We start from the raw sequence: 10,000 nt of genomic DNA on the forward strand, positions 1-10,000 counted from the left end.
AGAGGAAAAGAAAGAGGGAGAGAGAGAGTGAGAGAGAGAAAGAGAGATAGAGAGAGAACATCACTGGGAAAACGTGACACAAAACGTCACAAGAAGTCACATGAAATTTTCAATGACTAATTAACATGTTTTCTCTATTCATGAACCATTAAACAGGGTTCTACGCATACGTGTGTAATGTCGTTATAAAAATAGAATCGTTGTGGAATGCAAGTCATGGAATGCCTAATAAAAATAGAATCGTTATAAATTCTTTAATTACTTTTATAGTATTTAAAATGAATGGCGACCGATTTGCTTCGCTTAAACTGAAGATTTTTTTCTATAGTTTTGCTCGTGATATTTTCTCCCGAGACGATACAGCAGTATTTTTTTTCTCTTGTCAGTGAACAGGTCACACACACACACACTCACACACACACACGCACGCACACACAATCACACGCACATGTTATATCTTAGGCTGAAAATCATATCCACTGTACCTCTACCAGCCCGAAAGCCATACTGAGATTCAGGCAACAAGAAGCTGGCATTGGCAAAAATACATATGCGACTATTTTCAGCTGTTATGCTCCAACCACGAACTCAACTGAAGTCGTCAAAGAGCAGTTCTACTCCGAGCTACGTAGCCAGTTGAGAGGAGTCTCCATCCTTGATAAAGTTCTTGGTATTTCACTGCACGTGTAGGTTGTGGTACATCCATATGGAGTGACATGGTGTTGGTTAGGCAAACTCAAACGGCAACCTGCTGCTATCGCTTTGCTGTGAGTATGGCTTTGGATTACCAATACTATTTTCCAACTCCCTTACTTCCGCAAAAATTCCTTGAAGCATCCCTTGTAAAACTATTATCAGTTCATTGATTACATAATTGCGAGGTCTTCCACGAGGGAAGTTGTCCAAGTAACACGTTCTTTCTCTATTGAGGAGCGTTGGTCTGACCATAGACTGATACGATCAAATATGAATTTTACTATCTGCTGACCTATTCGTAACAATCGCACCCGACCAATTCGAAAAGTGAATGTGACAAAGATGAGGAACAATGACAATTTAACCGAATTTCAAACAACCTGTGACAACAAGCTTCTGGCATCTCAGACAACACAGATATTGAATCAGTGTGGTTTGCTTGTAAAAATGCTGTATTTGAATCATCTTGTGAAACACTCGGGTTTGTTAAAAGGAAGCGCCAAGATTGGTTCGACTCAAATGATCCAAACATCTCCCCTCTTTTGGACAATATGCATAAGTGCTACTGCCAAAGGACGTCAAATAAAAATAATATCACAAAATGCAACGAATTGTAAAAGCCAGAAATACATGCCAATCTCAACAGAATCAAATAAAACAGATATGGTGGCAAAAGAACTGTCAGTTGCTCCATCAAATACTGAGATAAAAAAAAAGGCCATAAAACAGCTCACGAAGGAAAAGTCATCTGGAAACTATGGCTTCGAAACATGAGTATATGTTATGTTGTGACTCAAGGAGATTTTCGTGTGTTGGCACTTATCAAATTAGTTTAATAGGTCTGTTAATAGAAACAGGAAAATAAACTCAGTATAATCTTTTATTTTTTTTTTCATTCTTTTATCTGTTTCAGTTATTTGACTGCAGCCATGCTGGAGCATCGCCCATAATTTTAGCAGGGTGTTGTCTGAGATACCAGTAACTTTGTTGTCACAAGTTGCATATATATGACTCAGTATATGCATATATATATATATATATATATATGTGTGTTGTGTGTGTGTGTGTGTGTGTGTGTGTGTGTGTGTGTGTGTGTGTGTGTGCATAACTCAGTATATGTATATATATATATATATTTCGTTTTTGTAATTGGTTTTTGCAAGATTCTTTATATGAATTCGTGTGTTGATTTATATTCTATTGTGTCTGGGGAGAGACATCCTGTTTTAATGCCAGTTCGATTTCCAATCATTTACTTTTTTTACTTTTTCTGAAATTGCAACCTCTTCGATAATAATAATATATAGCCCAGTATATGCGTATATATATTGAACTGCAAGAAAGAAAAAAAAAACAGAAAAAAAAAGAAATGTTGCACTGTAAAAGATGATTTGTTTTACACACGATATTGAGATTATTGGATTTTATCACAATTCAAGGTAATTTGGCATAAGGAAGAAGTCCGTGACCCACAACACTACTCGTTTTTGAAAACGTAAGGATTGCATGCAGGGTTCGAACTCGCTCACTTATTGTAAACATGGTAATGCTCGCGTACGCATCTTTATGAAAAACATGATGCAAGTGCAAAGCGTTGACTCATTGGGTACAAAGGGCCCTTAAATTTACCAGCCTATCATTCCTTTCCCGAATGCAGCAAGCATGCCAAGACTGACAGGAAATCAGAGGGAGCAAGCTATCGGACGTCTCCATGCTGGTCAACGTCCACGAGTCATGTCTAATGACTTGAACTGCAGTATTCGGACAATTGTGTGACTGAGGGAACGATACAATGCCACACAAAGAGTGGCCGACCGAGGGTTACAATGGCACATTAAGATCGCCACCTGCACCGACATCATAATTTTTTTTAATGGAAGTTAAAATGAATTCCACGCGAAGAGTAAACAGGAGCCAGAATATCCGAGATATGAAAGAAATAAAGATATCCTTAATGCAAGGCTGTGCTCCGGCATGGCCGTAACCCTACGACTGAAACCATTCAAAGAATAAAAGAATCCTGACTTTAGGGCTAGGCAACAACTGTGAATACATAATGCGACCAGTAGCTTTAGATTGTCTCTCTCCAATATATATATATATATATATATATATATATATATATATATATATATATATATGTGTGTGTGTGTGTGTGTGTGTGTGTGTGTGTGTGTGTGTGTGTGTGTGTGTGTGTGTGTGTGTGTATGCATGTGTGTGCGCGGATGTGTATATGTACGTACTTATACGTGTGTGCGTGTCTACACCGACGCATACAACAGTCAAGATATATAGGCTGTTTGAGTATAGTTAGCTTATATACACTACATCTGCACCATTCTGTGTGGGCTGATAGCAATAGGTCCTGCTGTTTCTTGGGTCACTTGACCTGCTAATAATGGCAACTTGATCTCTCTTAAATCTGACACTACCATTTTAAAAAATGAAAGATAATGTAGTTCTAAATATATAATGGAGACGAGTGGACAAACATTTTACGAGGGAGCCGTAGATGTACGAAGATATTCAATAGATATAAATCAATGGCCTCGTTCAGTTATGCACCTCCTGTCAAAAATAAAATATATTAGATATGTATAATGATCCCTTCCAGGGGGCACTATTATCGATATTTTCAACAATCTGAGTATGCCATGAGGTTTCCAGACTACTCATGTGTCAAGTTTCCTCAAAATCGATGTAGGAGGAGTTAGCTAACAACACCACAAACACACTCACAGACAGAATTTCCCACATATGTAGTAGATATATATACACGACAGGTTTCTTTCAGTTTCTGTCTAACAAATCCCTTCACACGACTTGGGTCGGCTCGGGGCTATAGTAGAAGACACTTACTCAAGGCGCCACGCAGTGGGACTGAACCCAGAACCAAATGGTTTGAAAGCAAGATTCTTACCACACGGCCACACCTGCGCTTAAATGGAATATTTTATAAATAAGATCTTGTATATATCAATGAGTATTGCGTGTTTTGTTATCTTTCAAGCACACACACACACACACACACACACACACACACACACACACACACACACACAAACAAACATATGCGTACTTAATACATATGCACTCATGTTTTTTCTGTGAGAAAACAAAAATATAAAACAAACATATATCTGGGAAAAGGATGTGAAGTGACCTACATGGATAATAGTCTCATTCCACGAAGAAAAACTTCATCCAATTCCAAACAGGATCCTTAGTTTTGTATTATCTCGTCAAGTATCGTTTTAATGAGAATCGAGACCCTTATTCTTTATTTTCTCACAGATATATAGTTTGTTTTTTTTTTAATTTGGGGCAGGATGTTTCGAGGTGGAGGGATGATTTAGTTAAACTTAATGAAAGGTCAAGAAACTTTACAGACAATTTCAGCGAATATCAATTGAACGGAAATATAAAACTGTTATATATAATTAATATGAATAAGTTACCATCAACAGCTGCGACAACAGCAACAACATTAACCACAACAACAACAACAACTGCCACAAAGAACACTTTCCTTCATTAAATACGCTGGCGAATTAATGAGTTTTAAGCATATTATCATTATAACGAGAAAATTTTCTGGCCCTGAATCTGTAAGTAACTTAATTGTAGGAATTTTTGTGTGGCCTGATATGTAGGGTTGGGTAGGGACTAAATGAACTTGGGTTACTACTTGGTTTTTTTTTCTTTTTCTTTTTAATTATTCTTTTTAATTATTCTCTCGTTCATTTCTGTGATAGTTCATACGAATGTTAAATCGGTTCTTTGTTGAACATCGATAATTGAGAACTTCAGAATAAACGGGTGGCGTATTGAAGAACGGGGAGGACTTCAGTTTGGGGGATATCTGGTCTGTATTAATTTATAAAACAGTGGAATCCGGGAAAAATAGACAAGCGATGTTCGGTGTCGATGGAAAAATAAGAATAGAAATATTGGTTTAAAATTTCAGATTTTAAAATTTTTGGCACAAAGTCAAAATGGCGTACGCAGTATATTATCATATCCTACATAGTGTGGTCAGAACATAGTGGTCAGAACATAGTGTGGTCAGAACATAGTGTGGTCAGAACATGTATATTTACTCCCTCGGTAAAGCTTTGGACTAAAAATTTAGTTTCTGAATTTCTGTATGTGATGGAGTAAAAGCTTCGATTTTAGGATTTATCAAATAAGGGTATTTGAAGAAAAAAATTTTTTTCTATAAAAATAAGTATTTTACATTCAGCATATGTTTATAATTCTTGATTTTAGATCTATTTCTCTTTAAATGTACATGCGCGCGTGTGTAAGTGAGTGTATTATGTATGAACACACACACACACACACACACACACACACACACACACACACGCTCGCGTGCGCAAATATATATGGTTGAAATTTATAGAAAAACGTAAGACGAAGACAAGTGTATGAACAACAACCAAGTGTATTAGTTTGGCTCTGGAAAATGAAAATGTCTTTTACGTTTCAAGCCTGCGTTCTTCAATAGGAAGAAATACAAGAAAATAAGCAGAAAGAGAATGCAAAATAAAAACAAAACTTGTTGAGTTCAGCGGTCCAGCATGACGAATGTATATATATATATATATATATATATATATATATTATGTATATATATATTTGGGCCGACCAAAGACTTGTTAGTGGACTTAGTAGAAGGAAACTGAAAGAAACACGTCACTCGGGAAGTGAAAAAGTCTTTAACGTTTCGAGCCCCCCGGGTATATTCGTGCCGTGAAGGCCTTATTACATCCGACTACAGTCGGTGTTAAACATGACTTTACATCGGTATAAATGAAACTGACTTTTTTAAACCCACGGGCATATGGCGTAGTGGTTAAGAGTGGTTAAGGCACTTGATGAAGGCTGGAGGGTATATTGGCCGAAACATTGCGTTAACAACAAACAAGATGAAGACAAATATCCGTCAAATATAAATAATGCAAATAATGTACATAATTCCTTATCTCTTAAATATAAAACTGTATTATCGGGGATTTTGTAATGGGGGTGGGGGGACCATTTTTGCGGCTTGCGGCTTGCCGCGGTTTACCCTAGCTACGCCACTTCTGGTGACAAATGTGTCAATATAAAGTGATTTGATTTTCTTTCGACTAAAGCATTTGATCACTGGGCACAACGCATTTTAAAATTACCCTTAATAGGAGACTGTTACAGGAATTGATAAGGACTTCTGATAGTTAATTCTTTTGTTAAGATCACTGTACGTATTATCGTAGTTCACGGGATGAACCGGAAGAGAAAAAAATAATTTCCTTTCTTTGTACATCTGCAGTCGATATTAATACTAAACCTGTTCTGGGTTCAAATTCCGCCGAGTCGATTTCGCCTTTCACCCTTTCGGGCTCGATAAATTAAGTACCAGTTGCGTACTGCGGACAATCTAATCGTCTGCCCCCCCCCCCCCTCACCAAAAATGTCGGGCCTTGTGCCTAGAGGAGAAAAGGACATTAATACTAAACCGTACAAATATATATATTTCTTTTCTACACTAGGCACAAGGCCCGAAATTTTAGGTGGGGGGGGGGGGACCAGTCGATTAGATCGACCTCAGTATGCAACTGGTACTTAATTTATCGACCCCGAAAGGATGAAAGGCAAAGTCGACCTCGATGGAATTTGAGCTCAGAACGTAAAGACAGACGAAATACCGCTAAGCATTTCGCCCTGCGTGCTAACGTTTCTGCCAGCTCGCCGCCTTTGTGCCTATGTATATTAACATAAAAAGACTGTCTTTGAGCATTTGCTAATACTCTAAATTGTTTATTGAACTAGTGAGTGTCATTATATGAGTAAAGGTTACCAAAAGGAAATTAAATGTAACATACCAGAAATATTACACGAATTGGGAATAAGGTGTGCAAATATCGTTTAGCGGCGAGCAGAAAACTGCCTAGAGGGCAGTGTTTCAACGAGTTCAATGAAGTGATATTTTCATTCAGAGAATTGATAAAGAAAAGTTAGCCTGGCCATCATTAAATGAGTTGTTTGTTAATATTTTCATGGAAATTATACCTAGAGTACACAAAAATGTCGATAAATGCTGACAGTTTTTCGCCAAGGGAACTGATAAGAGATAAATTAAGAGAGATCTATTCCTGGAAGCAGAATGTCTCTGTTAATTAAAATCCATCCAAATAATTCAGAGTAATTATGTAATGAACAGCTGTAAATAAATAACTGTTACATTCTATGGAGAATTTTAATCATGTCAGTGACAACGACTTCAAAAATGAAAGCGCCTACGGGTTACTTCCTTAGCAAGAAATAGCTGTCGAATTCCTTCAAATCGCATCCTCTTCTTTCGGGAAAGGATTGATATGTAATATAACGAATGTACGAGACATACACACGTGTATGCATACGTACATACATACATACATGCATACATACATACTACATACATAGGTGTATACATACATACTACATACATAGGTGTATACATACATACATAGGTGGATACATAAATAGGTAGATACATACATACATACATACATACATACATACTACATACATAGGTGTATACATACATACATAGGTGGATACATACGTACATACATAGTTATATACATACCTACATACATACATAGGTGTATACATACATACATGCATGCATGCATACATACATGCATGCATGCATACATACGTATATGCATACATACTTAGGTGTATATATACATACATGCATACATAACTACATCTATACATCCATCCATTCCTCCGTCCGTCCATCGATCCATCGATCCATCGATCCATCCATCCATCCATCCATCGATCGATCCATCCATCCATCCATCCATCCATCCATCCATCCATCCATACATACATACATACATATATACATACATGCATGCATACATACATACATACATACATACATACATACATATAGAAGATTGAAGAAGATAGAATTGACACGAAGCGCAGCCTCTCTTGAGCACAAGACCACTACATCACATTACACTTTGAAGGCTATGCGTTTGCAATCCAGGAACAGGAGATTGCCACAAAGTACTTGGTGAACAAGAGAGACAGTGACGCTCTTGTAATCCCAAGATGCAACTGTATGTGTAAGCTATGTCATGTTTCTGTGGAAGACATCACGCATGTGACTAGCAGCTGTCCTAAAATGTTGTCACGCTGTTGTCGCTAAAACAATTTACAATGCCATCTGCAAGAAAGACTGTCCTGAGATAAACTTAGAAAATACCTCTGTTATGGAATACATTCATGTTATGGAATACACTCAAGGAAAACTGGTGGAATATTCCCATCAAAACTTCTGTCAAATGTAAACATAACAGGCCAGATAATGTTGTTTGGGACAGAGGGGCAAAGGTATGTGCCATCATAGAGGTCAGCTGCCCTGCAAATATAAATATCTCTTTGAAAATCAAAGAAAAAAAGGATATCTATGGACAACTGCTTCGAAACCTCCAGCTTCTATTTCAAGACTAAGAATTCATATTTCCTACCAATAGTAATTGGAGCACTAGGTTTTGTTAGTAAATGCTTAAAGGAGAATCTGGATAAACTGGGATTTTCAGAAAGAGAAATCGACCGGTTGATTCGTACATTACAAGTGCAATCTGTGAATGGAACAGTAAAAATATGCAAGACTTTTCTCAAGTTCCAAATGTGAATTCGTCTCTTTTAACAGATACTAGTGTGCTTACCTCCCCGCTAAGTTACGGGGAGGTAAGCACTCCAGCATCGGTTGTCAAGCGATGGTGGGGGGGGGGGAGACAGACACACACACACGCGCATTTCGCCTGGCGTGCTAACGTTTCTGCCAGCTCGTCGCCTTAAAAATAATCTTTTCTACTCTAAGGACAAGGCCCGAAATTTTTGGGGAGGGGTCCAGTCGATTAGATCGACCCCAGTACGCAGCTGGTACTCACAGTTTATCGACTTCAAAAGGATGAAAGGCAAAGTCGATCTCGGCGGAATTTGAACACAGAACAAACGAAATACTGTTAAGTATTTCGCCCGGTGTGCTAACCTTTCTTATTTCTTTACTGCCCACAAGGGGTTACACACAGAGGGGACAAACAAGGACAGACAAGTGCATAACTGGTACTTATTTAATCGACCCCGTAAGGATGAAAGGCTAAGTCGACCTCGGCGGAATTTGAACTCAGAACCTAGCGGCAGACGAAATACCGCTAAGCATTTCGCCCGGCGTCCGAACGTTTCTGCCAGCTCACCGTCCCCGGTGCTCCAATTATTACTGGTGTTGTTTCGTTGTAGCCATTAGGACTGTTTGTTTTTCTTTTTGTTAGCAATTAAAAGAATTAACTTATTGTTGTCTAAGGGAATGTTTTTTGTTAGTATTTAAAGGCATTATTTTTCGAGTTCATATTTTTGTTGTTCATTTCGACCCATCACCAACGCTGCCACCACCACCACCACCACCACCACCACCACCACCACCGTTAACAACAACAATTCATAATTTCACAAAAGCATTTCTCCTGCAAAAGCAACAACGCAAAAACTAACAACGTTAACAACAAAATTATTTTTGTACAAATAAGCTTATTCTAAGCAACAATAATAACAACTACACAAACAACATCACACAAATGAACAGACACAAAGAAATTACTTGACTACCCCATAACATGTATTACAGCTTGCTTAAAATGAGACTCTTATGTTTAAAAAGTGAAACTTGCAGACAAATAGCAAAGCTGTTAAAAGCTTTGCGCATTAATGACAATACCACAAACACACAAACTAGGTCACTTAGCGCTTGTTGGGTCACCTGGCACCTGTTGGTCGCCTGGCGCCTGTTGGGTCGCTTGGCGCCTGCTAGGCTTCACGTATACGATGGGGGTGCTGAAAAGTTCCTGGCTTTGGTTAAAAGAAAATACAGGAAGATCAGTTAATTATGATTTTACTCAACATATTCCCCTCTCAGATTCTCACACTTATTGCAGCCGTCCTTAAGGTTTTCTAAGCCCTGTAAAAGAACACGGAGAGTTGGGACTCCAACCAGGCCTTTCGCGATACCCTTAAAATTAAGAACGTTTCAGCATTTCAGTTTTAATAAAATAACATATTATTCTACCTTTGGTATTCACATACTGTTTTTTCAATCTTGTTGTGCATTTGTGTGCTTACTCGTGCATTATATATATATACAGGTAAGTGGACAAACGAAAGAAAAAGGCACGCAACACATTTAATAGGAGTTATATATAAATTTATATTTGAGACAGTTTGATTCGGTTCTACGTAACTTAAAGTTTCGCAGGCT

Source organism: Octopus bimaculoides, chromosome 11 (genome assembly GCF_046866305.1).
Source record: "Octopus bimaculoides isolate indiv1 chromosome 11, ASM4686630v1, whole genome shotgun sequence".
Taxonomy (NCBI): domain Eukaryota; kingdom Metazoa; phylum Mollusca; class Cephalopoda; order Octopoda; family Octopodidae; genus Octopus; species Octopus bimaculoides.